The sequence below is a fragment of the Lepisosteus platostomus genome, chromosome 6 (genome assembly GCF_059453375.1).
Source record: "Lepisosteus platostomus isolate fLepPlt1 chromosome 6, fLepPlt1.hap1, whole genome shotgun sequence".
In the NCBI taxonomy this organism is placed as follows: Eukaryota; Metazoa; Chordata; class Actinopteri; order Semionotiformes; family Lepisosteidae; genus Lepisosteus; species Lepisosteus platostomus.
Genome location: NC_142616.1, coordinates 62615633 through 62640898, shown reverse-complemented (window position 1 = coordinate 62640898; position 25266 = coordinate 62615633). Strand labels below are relative to the sequence as shown.

At 37.1% G+C, this 25266-nt stretch overlaps 1 long non-coding RNA gene across 2 annotated transcripts in view; it reads left to right on the top strand.

Moving 5' to 3' along the window:
* The first annotated feature begins 435 nt into the window (after positions 1 to 435).
* LOC148662070 (uncharacterized) overlaps positions 436 to 25266 on the top strand; it is a 49293-nt gene continuing 24462 nt past the window's right edge. Inside the window, exon 1 of one of the 2 annotated variants that reach the window (XR_015939832.1) lies at positions 436 to 530. This is a non-coding gene — a long non-coding RNA (uncharacterized LOC148662070). Of the gene's footprint in view, positions 531 to 1584; positions 1667 to 25266 lie in introns of those variants that run through there. The other variant, XR_015939833.1, reaches the window with a different exon arrangement.

Here is a 25266-nt window from a genome sequence, read left to right as displayed (position 1 = left end):
AAACACCTCATCACCCTGTCACCAGCCAAGTGACCAGGCTTGGCTCAAAAGAAAAGATACCCCCACAGGCTTCAAATGCAAACAAACTGGATTTATTGCCAAAAAAAAAAAAATAGGGATAAAAAAAACCCTTCACAGGAGTACTCTCCACACCTTTCCTCCAAGGCACCCTCCCCATCCTGAGCTCTCCCAGTCCCTTTTATAGCCCCTCCTCTTCTAAGGACCATCCTCTTAAAGGGACTCGTTCACATTTTCTTAACAGAATGAGCAGTTTGCTCAAAATAAAGTATTCAACCATCCAAAAAAACCTTATAAATTTTAACAGAGTCATGCAACTGTGATATTTTCACTTAACCAAAACACCTAACCTTACATCGGTTATTTATAGATGGCTCACCAGCAACCTTTCCCTTTAAGATCATTTGTGTAATACTACAAACAGGAAAGGTGACTGGTGGCCATCTTGATCAACACAATACAATACTCCAAATGGGGAAAACTGCAGTGCTTTTAGGGAAACAACAAAAAGGGCAAGTATCAGTCACACTTCATTCGTATCACATACACTCTCTCAAACATACCAGGAGGGTAGGGGGAAGTATTGGAGTATTTCACATTCAGAAAGAAAAAAATAACAAGCACTCTGTCACACACCCACAGCCAATCAACTCCCATGCTCTGTAACAAAGTGATTTAATGCTCATGACAAAATCATGATGAGCCGTGCATGACCAATTAATTAACCACTATGAAACTAAAAATATTGACATATCAAAAGTTAATAAATATACTTGCATAAATAGAGTGATATAGTACTGTATGTTTCTTCTGATATCCAGTATATTTTGTGTGTTTGATGTGTATGTTTTTTAAAGTAAATTCCATTGACACTGTAAGCAACTGGTGAATTCTGATTTTACAGTGCTATCCTCTTTAAAATAATGCCAAGTATATGGAGCATGACAGCATAGTTGCTTAATCATTCGCGAATTTGAAATGGCTAAAGTATCATTTTTTTAATATTCTATAAGCAATTAAATTACTCCATGCTGATAATACATTTTTTTTCCAATAAAATCTAAAACAATTTGAAACTGAATTACAGAAGGAAACATGTACAAAATGTTAAAAGAAAAGTATCTTTTCCCAGGGACTTTATGAAAACTGAAATTATTTATTTCTCCTGTTTCCCCTCCCTGGGTCCTGGGAGAAAAAGTGTCTGACGAACCTACTTTTAAATCATCTGAAAAATGTTTAGTTCTAAATTTGGCTTCAGTTTTTCCCATAAAACCAAACCAGAAAACAAAACAAAACGCTTGCAGTTTTAGGCACTGTTTAATTTCAAATGAAAAACTCACAAAACCAATACAACCTATTTTATCAGTACTTTTTTAAATTTATAATTTTTTAGATCTCTTTTTCAGAATTAAAAGGAACAATTTCCTTTGTGTATTCTCTGCGATGTTTACTTCTGACATTATGGGTTTTTCTTTCCTCCGGAGAATCTCTTGGCTTTTTAACTGTAATGCCCTTAATGGAGTAATTTAATTTATCTACACCTTTCTCTTATTTCATTTCAAAAGAACAAAAGAAGCCGAGGGCAGAGACTAGATTTTTGGCCAGTCAGGGCCAGCCAACTAAAGTGATGCAGCTATTACTTCATCTGGTATTGAATTTTTTTTTTGTGGGCTATGCCATTATTTCTGTGAAAATGAATTTAGTAATTTGGTCAAATACTGATTATGATGAGACACTACACCAAATCTAAAGAAATAGAGTGCTTTATATTTTAGAGTTTGGCATTAACTCACTTGGCTGAGGAAATTACGGCACTGTCTGTAAGGTCAGGATTGCTAAAACACCCCTTACTAGTGAGGAATGAACCAGGGACGCAGATTAAAAGGTGAAGATGGGGTGGAGGAAGGTATTCTTGAAAAGGAGTGCTCAGCAGGCGAGTATTTATATGTAAGAGAGTGGAGATGTGAGACTATAGTTTGATCTCCTGAACGTCTGTTTAACAGCTCTGTGAAATTGTGAAGTCTCAAGACAACATGCAGACAATGTGGCATAATGTGTCCACCAAAGAGAGTGTGCAGTTTAAATTTACTTCTACACTTCTTGGAAAAATCTTTTCAACAATCAGTGGCAAAAAACATTCACAAAATGTTGTTGGCTATATACAGTTGAGTGAGAGTGAAATTATATAATGCAGAAAGCTAGATAACATGAATGTTTTTCCAATAGGAAGATGCATACAAGTACTATAAGTAGTCTGAAGGATCATTTCAGTTACAAAAATGACTTAACTGCCTTGAGCCAAGTTGATTTGACAAAAAAGCACTAATACAGCACTTATGAGATGTGTTGACTAGACTGGGTTAGACAGAGATAATTTATCTCTGCTGAGACTCATTCACACACATTTATATGGCTCTGCCTGCAGCACAATGGTTGCACCTTTTTAGGATACATTCAAGCTAAGTTTATTTTGAAAATAAACAAAGCAAAGCTAAGCAAAGCTGAAAAAAGTTCTGTTGTATGTGTTTTTTTTATTTTTCAAGCCAACAGATTATTTTCATCATATTGTTTACATAGTCCTGTGTTGTCTTCTTTTTACCCCAAAAAATAAATGTACAAATTGCACTACCATGTTAAGACATGTGAAAAGATACTGTTTTGTAAATGAGTTAAGATTCATTTTATTTTTCACTGTTTGATTCATTCCAGTTACTAAGATAAAATAATGACTATCTTCCGATCCATGGATCACTATAGGTCAAATTCACCACATCATGAGCACATTATGTATTGTGTTGTACATTTGCATAACTCAAGATACACAAATGGCTGGGGATTTAGTAAATTGGCATTACAATACAAAAAGTCTGAATTTACATCTTAAAATCAACTCCCTATACAGGTTAACTAATGAATGACCCTGACTTTTTTCAGTCCTGTGTTTAAATGAGCCATGTGACTGTGTCTTTTATTGCATTACCACTGCTGTTATTGTTGGGAATAATGCTGATGCTGCTTTTATCAGATACTGTATGTTTGACCTCTGCTTAGAAAACTTTAGAGACATAGCTTTGACTGCTTTTTTTTGTTGGTGTCTGCATAGTCCTAGATAAGACATGGCAAAATGTCACAACAGTTATGCATCTAAATGTGTAGTCTGGCTTATGGGTTGAGGTAACCTGGAAAGTCACAACAAAAAGTGAGAAATGATTATGTGACCCAAGAACATTTTCGTTAGATTGAATTTGCTGTTCCTAAGTAGGCCTGCAGGTAAAAAGAAAACACAAAAAAAACTTTAATGATCAGCCTCTGGTAATGTAGCTATAAAATGGGAAACAATGTACAAATCCCATTCATAGAGCTATTCTCAGAAGACCACATCCATCCATATATTATCAGAAAGCCACTTACCCTGGTGAGTACCATAGCAAACCCTGAGTGTACCCTGGAAGCACAAGATGTAAGGTGGGATTCAGAACACAGAACTGTTTTTCCCTTGAACTGGACACCAGTCCATCACTTGGTTACAGAAAAGTGGACAGAGTATCAACTTTAACAAGGTCAGTATGTCACTGAGAGGTAGGAAGCAATTAGTGCACCTGTTTAAAAACCTGCATGAACACAGGTGGACTGTGCAAACTCCACGCGGCAGACGCTCAAGTCTGGAATTGAACGCTGGAGCACCTTTCCTGAAAATTAGTTAGGATAATACAATGTGACTGAAGACCTCATGCCAAGTTACAGCTAATACGGAGTCTGCCATATTGGCATAGATTCAGTTGATTTTCTTCTATCACACTTGTGCTCAAGTGTACATATACTCAAACAGTCCCTGTAGTTCATTTCTGTTGTGTCTTTAGGCACACATGGAGCATAATCCTTTATACAAAGAAGCTTTTTAATACTTTTTAAATCTAATAAATACATATTCATGTAAGGTACACTGCAGGTTCTGTTCCAAGTTGTTCCATCGTTACTTTACTAACCATACTGGGACTATTGTTTATGAGTAAGGTTTCAGGAATGAGGTTCCAGAATTCTTGTCTGGATGCCCAACATCCTTAAGTGGAAAGAGGAGTTTTTTTGGCCTTTAACTCCGTCTGTAAAGTTGACTGGCTGCCATCTGGATCGAGCTCTGTTCTTTTGAAATCACTTACAGGCTGAAAAAGTTTACAGTTTTGTTTGCTTTCCTTTTGTAAAATTAGGCCTTTTGGGAAAGAAAAAAAATAGACTGCCTCAACATTTGTTTTCTAACAGTTTACATTTTAAAGGTTTTGTAAATAAAATCGACAGGAGTTGTGAAAGGTGTATAACTTCCATAAGGATATATGAGTCCTTGGCAAGAGAAAATTAATTCTGAGCACTTTGCAAAAGACTCTGGACCACCCAGCTGAACAGAACGTTTTCCTTTGAATTTCATTAACTTTTCTTCAGACCTGATTCCCAAAAGGCATAAAAAGCATAATTATCTATTTATTGCCAATGTGAATGATATATATGTTAATTAATTCCCCTTTTACATGATTACATGTATTTTTTTTATCAGCTCCGTTTAAGTTATACAGTATATTCCAATAAACTGTAAGTAGATTTAATACAATTTTGTACATTCAGCATAAGTCATGGTTATAGTAAAAGAGTGATCTCCTTTGGATTTACTTTGAACTTTAATTGGGTATTCTGGGTGAGTGCAAAAGGATTTAAGAAAATACTTAATTTGCACAAATGTTTTTACTGTACATCTTATTATTTAAAAAATACCATTGAGGACCAAAATATGCTGTAGACTCATATTTGCTTCATTAATATCTGTGTTAGAATTCCAAAGTTGTGTGAAACTCCATTACTCCTTAGTTTGTCATTTAATACGAACAAAAAAGTAACAAAATTTAAAAAAGTAACAAATAAAAATAGTGGCTCAGATTTATGGGCTTCATAAATTTCTTAGGTGAGTTCCAGCAAAAAGATTATGTATCATTTCTAATTAACTGTCAAGCATATAACCATTTATAGTACAGTCATTGTTCAGTAATCTTTCTGTTCTAAAACATTTCCTTTCTGTACTGTAAATTTCACCTGCATATGAAATTTTTTTTCATGTTTTTCTTAATTTCTTTTCTAAGATCAGGGTAAACTCTAATGTATTAAACCATTGAGAAAAAAGTAAGGTTCAGCCTGCAGTGACTTAGATGAGGGATTGAACGGTTAATGTACAGTATTCCTGCGTGACCTTCCTTGAACATGAAACCCAACTGCAAAGGACCATAACAAAATACCTAAGATGCAGTAAATCCAATGATTTTGAACTTTGAGGCAGAAAGGAATCCAAGGATAGAATCACAGGATCAGTCTGGAACACTGTAATAAAAATAAGTGATGTGTTTAGCTTGGAGAGTTGTCCATAATTAACTATCAGAATGTGAGTAGAGTTCAGTCAAAATACAGCGCAAAATCCAAAAAGTGTTGGGAAATAGAAACAAAAAGGTGAAAATAGAAAAAAACCCAAAAAACTCAGGAACGGCAACCATATGAAATACACATTTATTTATCTCTGTAATTTTCTTAATTTTCTCTGTAATTTTTTGGAATGAGTCTCTTTTGAGCTCTAGGTTTATTAAGAAAAAAGATGTATTAAGAAATAGGAGTTTACAGGTTTCTAGGAAGATTTTTAGTGTTCCTAAATGCTGCCTCAGGGCAGGGCTTAATAAAAAGCATTCTGGAAAATGAAAAGTGGTGGTGCAATTTACTGTGTTATACCTAGAACATGAAAATGACGATCACTGGCCTACAAGTTGATAATCTGTAATTTATTAAAGTACCTGAATATGGTGAATGTGAATCTGAGGCAACGTAACAGCTTTGACAAATCAGCAATGGGATGTGAAGACATGTCAGTTGTGCCTTTTCTGTTCCTCTTAAAGGATTATTGCTCAGTCTTTGAACAATTCACTGTGTGAGGAAATATAGCCATAGAGATTCAGAAGAATATGGTGGGGGAAAAAAATGGGAGCTTATTAATACTGTATGGTAGATGTGTGAGTGGTAATGATATTGAGCTTGTGTGCCTGTGAGAGAGAGAAAGAGGGGAGGAGACAGAAGGAAGACACAGTACCACAGGCAGGTTTTCTATAAATAACTCCCCCGGTGTCTTTCTTTTCCACTGAAGTGAAAGGCAGGAAAATGAGATCAATACTGCCTTTGGAACTGGAACTTTGTTGGCATGAGCTGGGTTAGTGTTAGCTGTTGCGGGTGCGAATGTGTTAATTGGCCAGTTTGGAAGCTATTTTTAGTAGCCCGACCAAGAGCAGAACTCTGGTAGCCCCCTTGTTTTACAGCCTTGAACAGTGTGGTTTAAACGACTGAAATAATTTGTAATGCAGCATTTGCTTACAGTCAACAGAACGGAAAGATATACAAGGTGTCATTCTAGCCTGGTAGGTTAGAAAGACACGAACAATACACTGGCAGTACTGAGCAGACAAATTATTTTGCATTTGGCTGTGTAGGAGTAAGACAGTGTTTTGAAAAATATTGTGACCTGATTAACGTTACTGCAAACATAATGCTGAAAAACCTGTTTTTTTTTAAATGCTTCATTTGAAAATGTAAAAATCCTTTTAACAGGCTTCTAAAAATTGCAGCATTAACATCCTCCACCCCTTGCACTTTACTCCACTTTCAAATGGACATGATCATTATGAAAACCTCGATTTTGCTCTCCTTTGAGAAATGCTCACAAACTCAGTCACTGGGAATGTAAAAAAAGCAGGTTTTCAGTTTAACACTGTCAGAAATTTGAGACCGTGGCTGTCCTCTGCATGTGCAAACACATTGGAGAACATTACGTTTCTGAACTTGTAAAGGCTTGCATGAAAAAGCCAATTAGAAATACATTCTCCCCTACTAAAAAAAACTGCACCTACACAAAACAAGTACTGCAAATGGATCTGCTGTCTCATTTTTTACTAAACCAGAGTAACACACCACTGTAATTTCCAAAAGTATTTTCATCTTCTTGAAATGGTGCAGTCAGTATTATTCATTGCTTTCATTACAGTATGTATACAGCGTATAAATAATACACGTTGATATGGTTCCTATAGTCTTCAGTTACTGGGTAGGTGCTGAATAGTGAAGACTGAACAGAGGTGAGCAAATGATTTTAGGAACTGAATAGGGATTTTTTTTAAGTATTCACTGAAAATGGACATATGTTAAAAGCCATTCTGTTCAATTTGAAATTGTTCAAAAATTCAATTTGTAATTATTTTAGCTTATGACTGGGCTTATGCTCTTTTAGTAACTATTGTTCTTTTAAAACTTGGGAAGATAGAATTTACAGTTTGTACGAAATTACCACCACTTATGTCTAAGCTTTTTTAATTTAATTCCCTTTGGCCTTGTGGAGGGCAGATACTGTATATACACTAATAGTATAAACTGTATAATACAAACTGTCCTTTTCAATCTGAATACTCTCCACATGATAGTGCTATTATATAATGTTTCAATTACCACTATGCCTTGTATGTAATTAGTGTTATATTTTTGAATATTTTGTATGTATTAAATGACAAAACATCCTATATCAAGTATAGAGCCAAGAGCAACAAAATTACATATGTGGTGTTCAGTCAAATAAAAATGACCAAATCAAACATCCAAGTAACATAAACACACTTCCATATTTAGACTCTGTTAAACCCTGACATCACTCCTTCAGGGAAAAGAGAAATTCAAGCTTGTGTTGTTTATGATTCCAAGGATTTTAAAATGAAAGTTTCTTGAACATTTGTTTTTTTGTGGTGCTTGATGGGATATCACGATATTTCCTGAACCAGCCAGTCAGCAACAAGTCTGCTAAAATTATAAAAGGATTATATATAAAATATATACGTTATTGTATACACGGTATTTATGAATTCATTTGCTCAATGATAACTGCATCTGCTCTTTTCTCAGTAATGTTTATGTTTAAAAGTCAGTAAGTTGTAAAAAATATGCTGAAAATGTTGAATAAAGATAATAAAGTATACATGTCCTTCAGATTCTAAAACAAAGCCTACACATTCTGGTGTATTGCAATCACTGGCCATAATTAAGCTCTCCAGAAATAAAGAAAGCCCTAAGTGTGGGTTTCTTATATCATGCTAACATTTTCTTAGCAGACAGCAGTTTTAAACCATGAAATCCATTGACTTTAGTTACCAGACATCTATCAGTAATTGTGAATCTAGTAACAGTGAAACTGTCTGACCTATGCACTTATTGACTCCAGACTTTAGGGAACAGCTGTATACATACTGTATAGGTGAGTAATGGATGGGTTACATAAAAGGATGCTTGTGGTTTATTACAGCACAAAGTGTGTGGTAATTACTGCACAGGTCTGATGGAGAGAGGAAGTGGCAGTGACAGATACTAAATTATGCCTTTTGGTTCCTGCTTATCATGTCTGCTTGACATAAAATTAGTCAAGGGTTTAGTTATTGCCTAATCTGCGTGCCCATTAAAGGAATAAATTACTGAGAACCGGATTTTCCTACTACCAGCTATTTCAAAACTAGAGTTTCCCTATTCCTTTTATAACCGAAAATATGTTACAATCGCATTGCTGAAGAAACAGAAACCGTTGTGGCATATCTTTTTACAATATGTTTTTTATTTTATTCTCCAAAGACGCCCACTGTCTGTAAAATTAGCAACTTACTCTGGTGTCAGTTTTGAGGCAGTGCAAAAGTAAATCAATATGTAAAATGCATAATATAAGATACATTTCTGAATAATTCCACCACTGAGAACATAAGAAAGGTTACAATTGAGCTGAAGCCAAATTGTAGAGTTAGGCCAGCTATAACTTAAAATAAGATAGGTATTACCTTTTTATCACCTTTCGACCCTTCCACGGGCCACTGTGTAAGAAGCGTACATGTACACAGTTCTATTGTCTTGTCAAAAGGATGTCTTTGCAATAAAATCATGTTTCCTGATCCTTGAGACATTCCTGCACCGCCACCCGGACCTTGCTGTTAAAACTGGAAGTTCCAATATCTCACAGCTTCCAGCTCTATATAGGGGCTACCCTGAGGAAGGCAAAATACATCATTCAGCTTGTGTCGTCCCATACAAAATACAAACGTGACAGTGTGAGTCCACACTGGTTTTAAATTATTATCCTAACCCCCCGAGATTGGATTGGTCTTCAAGGTTGTAGCTTCATTTTGACAGCAGTATTAACAAAATGTAGCCGGATCTCATCAGATCAACAGATCTGGGTTTGGTCAGTACTGGATAGGAGGCCTCCAGGGAAACTACGTTGTTGCTGTAAGAAGTTTTGGTGGACTAATAAGTTGCACTCTTCTCTCTGGACCAGGATTGTCTAACCACTGCTCAGTATAGTGACAGAAGAGAGCGTGCTGTTGGAGGGGCCAGCCTATGGGAGCGAAATCTGAGGTCCCAAATAGCACTATCTATATAAATAAAAACAACAACCCCAATGTCCTGGTTAAATCCCACTTCAGTTTTAAACAATCTAGTCTATATAGATTTGATATTGTATATTTGGATATGGATATAAACTATTCTGATTTTGTCAATATGAATGCCTTAATTAATCTTCTGAATGATTTGATCCCTTTACTTTATTTGTATATACAGTATGTGAGCAATTCTGATTTCTTGCCACTCACTGAGCTTTTATTTTTATAAGACAGCATGTTCTCCTGCCACGGCCACAAGGAACTACAGCTTAGCATTAGAATAGTTCATTCAGGATGGTGGGTATTCAAATCAGAAAACATGACCATTATTTTGAACTCTGTCTTTTTTCACTCTACTGAACCGTGCAAAACCACTTCCATTCTATTTATGAATATTTTAAGAATCTTGTTTTTTTACTTTAAGACTTCCTGGTAGTGCACGGTTTGGCAGAAGAGTATAAGTTGAATTGCAGAAAGTACTTGAACTCATAGATTTGCACAGGTAAAGCAGGTGTTAAACTCCAGCATCATGAAGCCCGCTGAACCATAAATAACACTCAGTCAAAAGGAAGGAATTTAGCCTAAAACCCACATTTTACCTGGCACACGCTAATTAACCCTACAATTATCTAATGAAACATGCATTTTCCTGCTTTAAGAAAATTACAGGCTTTTCCACTATAAACACATGCTTAAAAAGCAGAAATATAATCTGGCCAAAATACAATCCCCCTAATTAACTGGTTCAGTTTGAGGATGCTTTTAAAACCTAGCCAAAAAAATCCAAACATCACCAGTTTCTCATCAAGACATCTAGGTACACTCTTAGAACAAATGCTCTTAGAGAAAACTGCATAGGAAGTACCATAAGTAATTGTCCAAAAAAAAACTTTGCTTTTTAGGATAATCATTTTGCAAACCTATGGATTCAATTTTAAAATTCAAGTTTCCCATTAAGAAGCTAATCTAAATGGGAAATAACTGTCACAATTGTAAGTAATGATTCCTTGAATTTATATATTACACAGTGCTTTACAGATAGGAGACTCACCTGTAATGGTAGGAGTCATTATCTGCCATCAGTTTACAACACTGAACATCTTTTATCATCAAGAACCTCTTTAAAGCAGCAACACATGAAGAGGTGGGAGAATCTGACAAATTGGTCAAGTTAAGGTGGTTGATCTTGTTTAGACTTTGGAATGAAATCCCACAGACAGGCCGGCTCTGCTTGCCCAGGATAGGATACCCCTGCTATACTCCATGACAAAACACCACTTACATGGAATATGCAAAACAACAATCCTTTATATCACTGACCTTCAGTGATTCTCTTACGTGATTTTTTGCATTGTTTTGAACTGCTGATCATGTTTAATGTAAGATCGATCTTGTCTGGGAGAACCATGATGAACAATGACCATGCTTCTGAACACAGCTGGGCCGGTTTACTAGTTTTGCAAGAATGGAAGAGCTGCAGACATCCTATGTTAGAACAGCCACTAACTATGGCTCATCCATGCACTACGCAAGCAAAGAGGTGAATATTGATGCACTTTGCATTGCATTATCAGTGTATTATCTCTGTGAACCTTGGACAAGGAATAGACCCTGCAGAGCTGGGCGTATAAATGGAACAGTAATTTGATCTACAATCTGAAAACTTTTTTGCAATATGGAAACTAATAACTGTGTTTTTGCAAGAGTTTAACGAAAAACCCTGAGATAACAAATGTTTGTTTAGAATAAATGCTTTTTGATGAAAAAACAGGACTTTCTCGTGAAAGTCCACTGACTTGTTTTAAGGATGACTGTTTCTGCTGACAGTGGTAAAAATATGTTCTCCTGAGGACCACAGAAGAAAAAGATATTGGCATGTTGAAATGCTTTCTATCACACCTTGCCATCTTTTAGACAAGAACACTGGTAAGAGCTTGTTTTTTAGTTTCAAAGACATTCTCAGTAACTTCTGTTACTCAGTGAGCTCAGATTGAAACAGTACAGATAGCACAAATAGGGCAAATCTCACTTCCTTCGTAGTGGTAACAAGGTCACAAATTAATTCAGGAGTTTCTAGTTATGTAACTGATGTTTTGATCTGACTTGTTAAAATATTTTAAAACACTTACAGCAGATGGCTGCTAGGAAACCCAACTACAAAACAACAACTTTTCTTGGTCATTGGCCCCATAGGCCCGTCCTCTATTCCCTATCACGTACAGTAGAACCCACACAATATTTGATGTGACATGTGTGGCAACGCCTTGCTGTAAAATAAAGGACAGGGTTGGGCAAGTTCACCAGCTTGACAGAACCTGACGGGCCACATACTGTACCTTGAAGGCACAAGAGGGCCGCTGAGCCTGGAGAAGGCTGTAATTGAAGGTTACAAAGTAAGCAGCAAAGCAGGAAATTCTTTTCTCCTGAGGGAGCGGGGCCTTGCGTGCAAGATAAGCACAGTGCTGTCAGCCACGTAACAGCGATGGTGCTGACAAGATGTACAGTAATGAGATCAATGGTCGAAAAATCTGCACTTCTGCGGTCACAGAGTTAGGCCTCGTCTTGCCAGCGGGAGGCCGTTATCTTCATCGGATTGAAATGTGATCTTTTCGAAAAATATTTTCCGAAAAAGTGGGAAGAGCACCCTTGAAGAACAAACAGTGGCAAATCTTTCTCGTACAAGCTGTCTGGCTCTGAATGTTGAATTGCTGTATATTCCAACGCTTGGTAACTTGGCAGAAAGGATATCTGAGCATTACACTGAAAACAAGAAAGTTCAATTCTACAAATTGATTGAGAAAGTCATTTTAGTTACTATATATGAAGAAGGCTGAAAAAAAACAGGGGTGTAATTTTGCACAAAATGACTCACTGTGTCCAGAAATGTATTTATGATATATGTGTGTATGTACGTAAATCATTAAGTTACCACGTCAAGTAAAAAACAACATTTTATCATTTCCTTATTATGCAATCAGTTTAATTTGAACTCACTTCTTTGTTTAGCATAAAAGTAGAAATCTTATCAGCTAACATAAATCACAAGGCAGGTGTTATGTAAAGTCAGATAATTGTGAAATGTTTGTTAAACCAGTTAGCTCACCATGAAGCAAGGAGCATGCAATGACAGCTTTAATGCAGGATGTCAATGAATTAGGTGGAATTTATAAATAAGATACAGTATACTTGCCCACATATCATGCAGCTGGTAGATTATATATAATTTCTGATAGTCATTGTTGTGCTTCCTTTTAATATCACAGCTGGCAATCACATTGTAGGGAGAGAGGAAGGAGAGAAAGGAATCTGGAGGATAATTTCAGCATTGCTATTCTTGCTAAAGCCTTGCTAAACTTCTGATCTTAAATGTCACAGATTCACAGAGGTAGTCAAAATGAATACATTAGTATATGATTCATTTTTGGTTTATTTGTGCTTTATTTAAGGTCATTTAAGTTGTATTACAATTAAAAAATGGTGATTTTAAATGTTAGATTTTGGTTTTAATGAAAAAGGTTCAGGTAACACTGCTGCATTTTGAGGGAAAAAGCTACTTGGGAATGCATAGAGAAAGTTGTCTCTTGGCCTGACTACTGTCACAGTAACTGATATGATAGCACCTTCCAAGAGTGACACTTGAGCAATGGATAGCTATTAAGTACCATTTCCTGTCTGGAACTACCTCAGCTGCTACTGTGTGAAATTTACAATGGCAGCAGGGTGTCACATTGGTTTTTGGATAGGGAGAAGGGAAATGTTTGTTGCCAGAATTTACAAGGTTTTGAACACAGCTCATCTGAGGCAAAAATCTAAAAATGGGGCCTGACTCGCATGAAATCATCACACACACAGACATTTCTCCTCCTGGAGAAACTGAAGTCAAACATGGGATCATATTGTCCTGCAAACAGGCTTTGTACTCCTATTCTTTACCTTTGAAGTAAAGGACTGAGCAGAGAACTGACATACGGGTGTGTTTCTAGAGCTCTTTAGACAACCAAATTGACCAACCTGTTCCAGTTTCTCCCACAATTTGTAACGAACAGTTCTTTCCGGACCCTATGCGGACGACACAGTCCGACGGAGTGGGGAAACACTAGGGAAACGTCATGCAGGAAAACGGGGCTGAAGACAGGGGGGCGTGTCCAAGGTGCGCTGGTGCACGGGGGAGGTGTGGCCGAGGCGAACAATCCAAGAGTAATCCTTAGGGAAAATCCAAAACACACGAGTAAGTCCAAAACCAGGAGATCCATCAGAACAAGAATTAAAAACCACGAAGGCCGGGTCGGAACCGGCGGACGGGGAACAGGAACGGGAACCGAGGTTAAAACCTTAACGGGACCAGGCGCTTCTTGGTCCCGGACTCGCACGATACGGAAATCAGATGCAGAGCCCGGAAGAGCGTCAGCGCCTGGCTTTTAAGGTGGGCAGGGAATGGGAAACAGGTGCAGAGAATGAAGTCTTTAGTGAAAGGGCTGGAGCACCCTTAAGGAGGGGGAACTATAGTCGTGACACAATTCAGGTGCCATCATAATATTAATATTTAGCTCAAAAGCAAGTACATTTCCCTCTGAAAGACCAACTTAACAAAAGAGTGGACCTTAAAGGGATCACAGGGTCAGAGCTGACAACAACTATGAATAGCTGTTAACACGACACAATCCATTCATTAAATCATATATGATGGAAAATAGGATGCATACTTACGTGTGCATTACAAACAGGCTGCCTTCGGCATCGTGGTGAAATACGGCTTGTTAGTGGAGTGTATGTGTTTGACCTAGTGACATTGTCAGAATATCCACAATTTGTACAAGATTCGTATTTTGTAAGGGGCAGGGCTAACTCGCCAAAAAATGGAGAACTGGGCCTCCAGCATTAAAAATGCTACCTTAGTTGAAGTTTGAGCTCTATTATCTCTGTGCTGTGGGTTTGAGCCTTGAATTTGTCACTAGCCAGCTGTGACTGGGATTCCTCTAGTTGTGGCATGGAGTTGACTATTGAGGGTATGGTGGGACTAGTCGGCTAGAGCTCTTTGGTTTCTAGCAAACACAGTGACCCCACCGCCTCCTAGGCACTTACAGGTTTGTGGAGCTGTTCCTGAGAGACGTGCTTCTCCTGCACTTGGTGCAGAACCTCCAGTGGAGGGCTATGGTACTTGTGACATGTGTTTCTTGTATGACCAGGCCTCAGGAGTCTGCCTCGTTTTCTTCTGTGTGTGGAATCGTAAAGCATAAAACACATAATTGAATAATCAATAACAAATAAATAAAAAGTCATTCCAAGCTCTGAAAAAAATAAAGAAATATTGCAACAGGGAAAAAGTAGAACAGACATTTTCTCCCCCACACACTTGTCACAATCCATATTGCGAATTTTACAGTTCAGCTGCTAGTGCTGGAGTTGCCCATATTCTCCAGCTCATGCTTTTGTTTTGTGTTGAATGATCCATATTTTGTGTTGATTGTGTTGCAAAACAATCAGCGGGTTAAAGCAAAACTGTTGGAATTTCTGTTAATACAGTGAAATATAAGAATAGTTTATTGTGGGTTTAACAGAGCTCGGTGCACTGAACATGTCACAGAAGTGACGTCACTCCCGTGGAAACCAAGACAGTGTGGGATTGTACCGTGACTGAGGATCCACTCTTTCACTGCAGTGGATTTTGTTGCTTTTGTAGCGGAGCTCGTTCGGATACGGTGACGTCAGCGCTCTCCCTGCGCGTAGCAGGGACCTCAGCTGGCTGGGCTGGGGGAGGTCTCCTGTAGCTCATGCGGCTGGTTCCCTGTTGCGTTACGCCGGAGACCTGGGTTTGCGCCTCAGGTGCTGCGGGACGGAACAGGTGGCGGGGGGGAACGACACCGCGCGGAACCGCGACGGTCACACTTTCTGGGAAATGGCTGTCTGCTCTGAGCCCATGAGCAACAGAGTCCTCGAATAGAATCCTAGCAGGGGCAGAGCAGAGCTACATATATTATTTGGGCTTTAAAGGGTACAAAAGAATAACATGTTTCAACTTTCTGCTGAGTAAAATGAACATTAAAAGCTATTTTTGGTCTTTGTGGGTGTCAGAGGACTGTTGCCTTAGGGGTGGTTCAGTTTCAGGCCTGCAATGTAACCCTAACTCCTTATAACATGGGTGCCAAACTCTAGTTTACTAGACTCAAACTAGACTAGACTAGTTCTACAGAGTCACTGAACAACATAAGTGACCTAATTAATAGCTTAATTTAATTCCAGCTATTGACAATTTAAAGAGACAGACCATGCTATCTCCTGACCCATTGAGGAATGAATGTGTATTAATAAAGGAAAGAAAATATGTATAACTATGTACTCTCTGATGCTGTAAAATGTCTTTTAAAACAGGATTATTTAGCTTGCTCTATTTATTGAAGTTTTTAACGTTTGAATATTGGCATGTAAATCTTTGGGAGTAGGCACTCTGTAATACTTGGAAATGAGCACATTCATTTACATATAATGTGCTGTTAACTATATTACGTGTCCCAAATTTCACTTCACTGTTTGGTGAATTTGTTAACATAGTCAGGGTTTCCTGCAGTTGTTTGTCTGCAAATAACATTAGTAAAATGCAGAATCAGCATAGTCAGGGATTACCTTGAAACATTTTGGACTTTGTGTCTCAGGTCTGGATTTTTATCAAACAGACAATCTTACCCCCTTATCTTTCAGACTTTGTCCTGCTAGGAAGTGCCACTTGGCATTAGGTTAACAAAAAACCTTCAGACTTCACACAAAATACATTGTTTTTTTATATTCAGCAGATCTGCTGCAGAAACCGTTTTGTAGAATAACTCACTTAATAAAAGATGTTTATTTTTAAGTGGGTACTTATCCATTATTGCTATTTGCAAGAGATCAGCATATGGAAAGAGTAAGGACTTGAAAAAAATCATAAATTGCAAAATATAATTATGTTTTACAAATCCCTTATAATTGTCATGCACATATCTTTTTCATTATTTCTTATTCTGTACATCTGTGACTTTTTAAGCTAGTAATATACACTACTAAAAAGTGGTTAATTAACTGACTGTATATGATATGCACTGAATCTAATTTTATAAGACGAGTTGATAGCTTCTTTTTAATGTAGTTCTGCTAAAATCTTTTGAACATTATATAAACCTTATGCCTGTAATTGTGTCTTACATATCTACTTTAAACTATTAAGCATTAACATGCAATATAGCGACTACTCTAAAGGTGAATCTGCCAGACTCTAAAATGTGTTTAAATTAAACTGTCAGTTCTGCCATGTCAATATTCTCTTTTCCAGTCACTTTGGTCAAAGAACAAGCTGTGTGTACAGAGCTTATTGAATTTTGTATTTTTGTAATCAATGAAGGCTGACCACATGTGTAACAGGTTGATGTCATCCTCATAGTCTTCTTGTGACTGGCCTCCCATATATGCAGTCATTTAACAAAGGTTTTATTTGCTCTGTGTGTATTGGAGAATAGAATGAAAGGATAGCAAGCTATACCAAGACCAATCGCTTTTTCAGCTACATTTTGTGATCTTTTTAAAACACTTGCATGGTTTCTGGGGTGACATATCCCAGTGGGGTAGACCTATGAACTGGTAAAGATGGTGAGTTCAAGTCAGTGCTGCAGACACTGTTGAGCTATTTTGCCAAAGTTGTATACTATAAGTGGGGACCAGCCCTGTTCAACCCAGGGGGAGTCATGTGCTATGTAACCCACTCAATGGCACAGAAACCAGAATGAGATCTGGCCTGATGAGCAACTGTGTACGTAGGCACACAAAAGTAGGCATTTTACCTACTTGCCTACTTCCAGTTGAATACATGCAAATTCTTAATTGACAAAGGCATTTCAAAAGAGACCCCAGGATTATGAACAATTGGTCAGAACTGAAATTATGTGAGATTTTTTGTTAAGTGATAATTTACTTAAGATTTTAATTGTTAAGTGATTATTTTGTGTGCAGGTGTTTATGTACTTTATAATTAAATGGCTGTCATTGGAAACATTATCCGATATAGGGCTATCCTTTTCTCTGCAGGGTAAGCTAAAGCACTCTACTGCTGTTCAGGCCCTAACTGCAGCAGCATCCACTGCAAAATCTAATAATTTTAAAGAAACCGAAATAAATTTTTGAACAATATTTAAAAATGGTGTGCAAAAAAAGGTTGCAGGTGTACCATGAAAGACGTAAATACTCAAATTTAGTCATCTGTATTTTTTGAAGGTGCACGTTTGCATCATATTAGCATGGATTTCATTCTTATACTACCCTGTAGGACTTGTTTTGCATATTTTCATATCGGACTTTATTTCTCTTTCTCAGAAACTGTAGGGAAGTCTAAATAAAGGGGGAAATGGCCAGTCTATCTTTCTCTTTTTATTTGCAAATATTCCAGAGTACAAAAAAATAGCTGTCAATTTGAACATCAGAATATTTTCATAATTCTATGGATTGGCAATGGATTCTAGGTGAGCAGGCAAAAACATATGAGTAAGCACTGTTAATTAAATTACTGATGGAGGTACAGAATAAATTCCACAGACAACCTTATGCCAACCTGGAAAATTGCACAAGGTAATTAAGTACAAACATAAGGCATACAGAGTGGCTCAGAATTGTAGTTCATATTTATTTGCAGATAGTATTCTTCAGTACTCCTTGAGGCATTTAGGTACAATATCTGTGCAGAGCTGACATGTGTTGATAAGGTGTTTCTATAGATGTATTTGGAGGGCCTTGTACTTCCTTTTTGTTAGGATGCAAAACAGAATGCTTCTAGAACTAACATCCTGTTTTTCAGTGAAGGCAACACATCGCTTAATTAAAGACGTCTTGAACATCTCTGCAACGAACGTTCAATCCTATGACATAGAACTCGCCATCTGTACCATTTCTGCTTGTGAAGTGGTGCCTATGGTGTTTTTAAACAGAAGTCTGGGGGGAGGCCAAATTTCGAATCTCACACACTTTGACTCTCCTACACATAAATATTTCCTCTGCTGAACGCCCCCTTTGTGTATCCTTCTCACACCTCTCCTTCTGCCTCATCTTCACCCTTGCAGCAGCTCCCTGGCTCATTCCTTGTTATGAGAGGTGGGGTCCTGTCAGCCTCGCCCTCACAGGCTGGCTGCCGTTCCCTCAGCCAGGTGGGAATTTCAGCCAGCCAAATAATCTTCAGTACATTTTGTTTCTATAGGTACATCACATTGGGAAACTACTGAACTACTCTTTGTAGTCATGAGACAAAACACAGACGGTATTATTATTAGAAAGTTTGTTTAGAAATGTTTAGTGAGGAGGCATAAGAAAGTTAAGAAGAAGGTTTAACCCACCTGGTTGTAGGAAGAGGAAATTAGGGCCTGTATGCTGAGTGAGGAGTTAACCAAGGAATAGCTATGGAGATGGGTGGAAGATTAATGCAGAAAGATGTGGACTTACAATGGTATTTGTAGTTTTTCAGGAAGTGACATCGTGGAGAATTATTCAATTCAATTCAAAATACTTTATTCATCCCTGGAGGTCAAGTTGAGAATTATGGGTTAGAGTTGCAGAGTTGAGAACGACCTTGGTTGCTATCATTCTTCCTGAACTTTCAGTAAAAACTCAATTTAATTTGGCCTTTCACTACAACTCTTGATTTAGAATTCTGTTTCATTTTGTGGACAAATATACGTAACCATAAACTAAGAGCCTTAACCTGCTCGCGCTGTGATATATTCATTTACCCCTACTCCTTAAGAACCAATGTGTTATTGATGTTTTTTGTGGCTCAAAGATCAAATCGGCAAATGAAATAGCCCCATTTACCCAAAAGAGGTGTTTTAATGCTGTTTTTCATGGACAGGAGCAAGCACAGAAGTGGAAGGAACTGGATTCAGTTGCAACATGTTACATAATGAAAGTAGAATGCATTCCAATTGCCGTGAACCTTGTGAGTATGTGTTGTGTCTTGGAATCAGTGTCCTCCTGTTGGTGTGAAAGTGAAGAAACACATTTAACAGTCTGTGCATTGCTGAACTAAGGCATCTTTTCACTAGTTGGTTCTACTCTATTGGAGCAGTCAACAAAACAGAAACATTTTAGCTGTTCCTAACCAAATTCATTTTATTTTAAATTTCTTTTACATGTCTATACATGCTGATATATTTTGACTTCAAACTCAGTATGAAATATTTTTTTAGGGAGGACAATTTTAATAGACATATACTGTAGATAAGCTCTGTGTAGTTTTGAAAATTGTAATACAAGGTAATTTAACTATAATTTAAATACCATCCTGGATAAGAACATTAATTTGCTTGAGGTAACACCTAGTTTTTGCAAGAGTTAAGAGCAGTTGGAATAGATTTGTTAATATAGGCTTGTATTAGCTTATAAAATGTTAGATAAGGAGCCCATTCACTTGGGTTTGTTTTGAGACATCTAAATCAAATTCTAAAATATTTTTGAAAAATACATTTACTGCTGTGCCTCAGCAATTGCCTTTTGAATTTTTAGTCAATGTACTTGTTTTAAAAACAAAAATCAAATCTGTGATAACAGCATTACTGCTGTAGACTGTTATGATTTCTTAAATTGCCATAAATCGGGGAAATATTTTTTGGTTTGAATATAAGATTGTCTTACACAAAATCCAGGTGAATGTATTTTATAAGGTTTTGGCAAGAAGTCAGATTCACTTTGTCAACTTTGTCTACATTCAACAACAACAACAAGTTGATGTATTCATATTCCATCTTTAAAATGGAATTGCCTTCTGTTGAATTTCATTTCAATGAAAAGGCATTAATGTTGTACTTGGCTGCTAGTTCCTTTTAATATTTTATGATGACTATTAACATGACGTTTCAATTTGCTTTGTTCTTTATTTAAATTAAGGATTGCTGTAGTAAGCAATGACATAAAAAGGCTTATTTCTTACAAAGATCTGAACTTATAATCTGAGGTTTTGACATAAGCAAGACATATTATTTGGCTCTGTACTCTTAGTAAAGATAACACCAATAATCAAGCCTTTTATATAAGAACTTACATTTTGTAAGTTTCATTTAACCAGCCAAAACAAATTATGGCTCTCTGACAATGCAACCTATATATTGTGGTATTTTGATTTGCTAGAACTAATTTTGTTTTATGTTTGTACGAATACATATGCACAAACAGTATCCAGGGGGGCTATGTTAATTAATGAGAGGTGGCTTTATGTAACTGTAAAGGAACGAGTAATAGGTTTATTCCATGCTGAAAAGAGAAGAAAACACAATGTTTTGAAACTGCCAAAACTTTGTTTTTTCTTTCTTCTCTTTTCAGCATGGAATAAACCTTTACTTGTTCCTTTGCAACCTACGCTTGCTGACGTAGCTACCCACCTGAACTTCTTTGTGTAACTGTGCCTTTTAATTGCAGAAGGTTGAACAATGAGTTCACAGCTGGTCTAATTTAGTAATTCGTATTCAGAGGGAGTAAAATTCAATGTGAGGGAGCTGTCAGGATAGGCTCAGAGTGGAATTAGCCACTCTGCGCTAATTAGGAGGCTTATAAGAACAGCTGGAAAGGGTTTCTGTGTCTAGACTCCAACCAGGAAGGAGGGAGAGTGAAAGATCCAGAGGAAAGACAAGCTGAACCAGGGCTTTCTGGAGGCTTGATTGAGTGAAGCACTATTTGGCAGGGCCGCAGCATATCTTCTCCCTGTAGCTACCTAGACAGAAGAGTCGAGATGGTACAGGTGAAGACCTGAGTTCTACCTGGGCCTTACCATCCACATTCTGTGTGTGAGATGAGAGAAAACCATCCAGCTGCTGCTTCTGTTAGGGACGCAATTCTTGATTACAGAATAAGTGTCTCTGGCCAAACAGGATCGGTCAGGATAATTAATGATCAGAAGAGTTAGCAGTTGCTAGTGGAGATCTGGTGGTTTGTGACGAGCAAGAGCAAGGAGTGGAGTTAGTGATTATTTTAATGCACACTGTGCTTGGGTAAACAAGTTCTCCTACTTGAGTACTCTAGTGTTGGCTTGAGCTAAAGTGATTAGTTAAGATTGTGGCTGAGTTAATAGGGTTGAATTCTCCAGTGCCTGGTGGTTTAATGAAAGTAAGATCTACTGACCTATGAGTAGAGGACCTACTTTGGATAGAAAGGGTGGTGCAGTCTTTACCAAGACAGCAATATGCTAATATCTTCAGAGGGGCTTTGTGGGAAAGCACAGGAAACTCGCAGCTTAAAATGCTAAGGTAACACACTGACAGAGTTGAAAATGAGGTGATGTGCTGGTGCCTGTCACAGGTTTCTTAATGAGGTTATGTGATTGGAGAAATTATACATATATATGTGATTTGAGAATGTATAAGGACAACCTGTAAAGGGTTTACTTACTATTTCTTGAACATTCTGTGTCAAATATGCATTCTAAGGCAGAAACAAATAAATTGGAAACTTTATTTTCAATAGTGCTCCATCTGCCCTTGTGACTTCTTCCATGAGATTGTGGTTTATTTAGAGAGAACTCAATCCTGTGGAAAATGATTGTGTTAAGAGACCAGCTGAGCAAGAGATAAGACCTGCCACATCCGGACAGTCAGTTAAATAGTAACAGGTTATTACAAAACCACCGGTAGTTTTAGCTAAACTTTAACAAGGATGTGTGTGGAAACTAAGTCATTTTAAATTAAGTGAATCAGCAGGCACCCCTTAGCTGTCATTTTAACCCAGATAAGACTGTGTGCCAGTGAAAGCAATGGACATCTAATTGCATTGTCAAAATGTACTGACTTTGTCATTCAAGGTGACTGAGGGGTTGACTGTTCCCATTGCATGATGGATTATAGAAGACTTCTTTTTTTCCCCTCATGTAATACTGCATGCCTACAGTATGTAACTTTAGCTGTGTTGCAAGCATACTTCCTGTTTTGATAATCAATCTTGTTTTTTTCTTAAAGTGTAACCTTTTGTAGCTGCTAACTCAAAACAAACAGGGTGAATTAATGTTAGGCTACATTGAGAAAAGTTATTTCAGTAATTTTAAAATCACTTTTTAAAAATGGAACTTCAATAATAATATACTGTAATGCCTTTCAAAGTTTTATCTGGATCTGCAGTCACAACTGGTTAAATTACTGTTTACAACAGAAATTAGTAAAAATACTGATTTCTTCATACTTTCCAGCATTTATTTTGTGTCCTTTGCTTAGGTTGTATCCTTTAGAGGTGAGAGACAGCAAAAGTAAAATGAGCTTTGGAAGGAAAAACGGTTATCTTAAGAAGTATCATTTCACATTCAGACAAATCATTCCACTCTTCGGTGCTAAGCTGATATTTCGTAAATATAAAACCCATCAGCAGATGGACAGGAGTTAGCTAACATTACAGCAAAAAACTCAATAACACATAAAAATGAAGCTCCCAGAAACATGAAGGAAAAAGAACTTTCTTCTTAGAAGTGATATTAGAGAAGTTCTAGAGAAAGGATTGAGACCTTCAATACAAGGTTAAATGATAAAAAAATAAGACTGTACTCCTACTGTATTAGAGATGATTTTGGCCTCATCATCGCTTAATCATAATTCTGCAGAAAAGTCAGAGTGTCTAAAACAATAATATGAAAGCAGTCCAGACAGACCCTGGAACTGAAATGCTGTCTCTGACAGACTTTCAAGTTCCTAGGTATCACCTAGGAAACCACCACACCCCCTACACCAACAGACTTGTTCTTCAACACCAGGAGTTAGGAACATAAGAGGTTACATATAATTGGTTGCCATTTAGTTTAGCAGTATTAGTAAAGTTTCCACTTGTCAAACAGTTTGTTTCAGTTGTGTTAAAAACCTTTGACAAGTAAACTAAGTTTATTTGTTTTAATTACTTTAAAAAATCTGGAGCAAAAGATATTGCTACTGGTATTGCTTGGTAATATACAATAATACTTACCTTCTAAATCTCCTACGACTAATAATGTAAAAGTGAGGAAGATATAGTAACTGAAGATTTGGAAATTTGGAATGCCAGTGTCATTGATTTGTTATAATGCCCTCTGTGAATGTCAGTCCACCCAAAATAAGCAGCTGTGGGAGTGGATTTAAAATTAATTCTTATGTCTGCTTCCTCCCTTATGTATGTGGTATCCATTTATAGTTTATAAGGATTTTATAAGCTTTTTAATTGTCAGTTCCTGCTTAGCTTAAATCCCTCTACAGTTTGTTAATGTGGAGTTGGATAACAAAGTTGGTGAGGAAGTGCAGTAATGGCCTGGTTATGCCACTGGGACAGTTTCTAAGGGATGAAAATCCTGTGTTAGAGTTTCCTTTATAACTTGCGTGACAGTCGGAACAGAAACATCATGTCAGTTCATGGCTGTGCAGTACCTGTACACAGATTCACTGGGTCTTCCCCTAAAAAAGACCTGACAATCAGGTGATAAAAGTGCTAGGAGTAAGAACAGGTAGTTATGAGATACAGAAGTATCAAGCCCTACCTAATATGACACCCACACGAGACTGGGAGTATTATGAAGTCTCATACTTCACTGCAAAGGTGAGCAACAATCCATTTGTTCGTCGTTTTTGTTTTTCAAAGTATGGAATTGTTTTTTTAAATTGTTTTTACCTTCAGTGACCTCTTTGCCTTTGCCAAGGTGACTATAGCCATAGTCCTCAGATGACCTCTGTGAAAGGTCCTTGTACTAAAGGCACTTGTACATTTGTTATTGCACAAACATCTCCCTTGTTTAGTTCCTCTGGTAGCTGTGTAATCCTTTCCTGTGTGCAACATTGAAACTTTGTTGGATTTTACACTCAAAATGGGTGTGAGACATTGCGGCTTTCAGTTTTCTGAGTACCTCATGAAAAAAAAAATCCTTTGCATCAGTTTCAAGACAAACTTAATAAGAAATGGGATCGGACTAACCTGAATACTCTCAGCAGAGGATGTTAATGTTCGATTAAAATGGCATAACCAGCCAATCTTGGCAGATCCCCCAAAAAACTCAAACTGTTCTAAGGGCGCTGATTAACTCACAAAGAGTATGGAAAAGGAAGGAATTACACCATTATGGTATTTTGTAAATTAATATAGAGTAGAGCTGAGAGGTAATAAAAACTAACAATATTGAATACCTTTTCAGAGGAATTTAGATCTGTTAAAAAGATATAACTTTCCTGATTTATAGCACTGAAGATCATTCCCCTTTTCCTTACAATTTAAGGCGTGATTTTTTTATTGCTAGCATTTGAAAATAAATTTAAGAGCTTTTCACTAACATTTTACACCCATTAAAAGATAGCATTAACTCGCACTAGACAGCATGTCTGTTTTTCACTGAGTTTTGTCATAAAAATGTAATTGAATGGAACTTATCAGCAGCGAAACATTGTCTAACACATCTGTCATAAGTTCTTTAAACCAGATTTTCTGTGGTATATTATGAGATTCTTGACAGCTACAGTAGATGTGAAAAGTTGTGAGATGATAAAAGCTCAAACATCGTACCAATCAGTTTCTTGTTTTTATTTTGTTCCATTAGCCAAACAATACATGGACAAGGATGTTAAACAGGATAAATGGTATTTTAATTGGTATGTTCCTAAAAGCCAATATGGATTATCCAAATTTCTGAAATAGAGAAATAGAGGATAAAAACAGCAAACTAAATAAAAGTACCTGCTGCCTTAAAAGGCTATTTTTCAAAAGTGTTAATGTACAGTATCTCATAACTTCCTCTCATCATCACTTTCCACTGAATGGGTGCAGTGTCATATCCAAA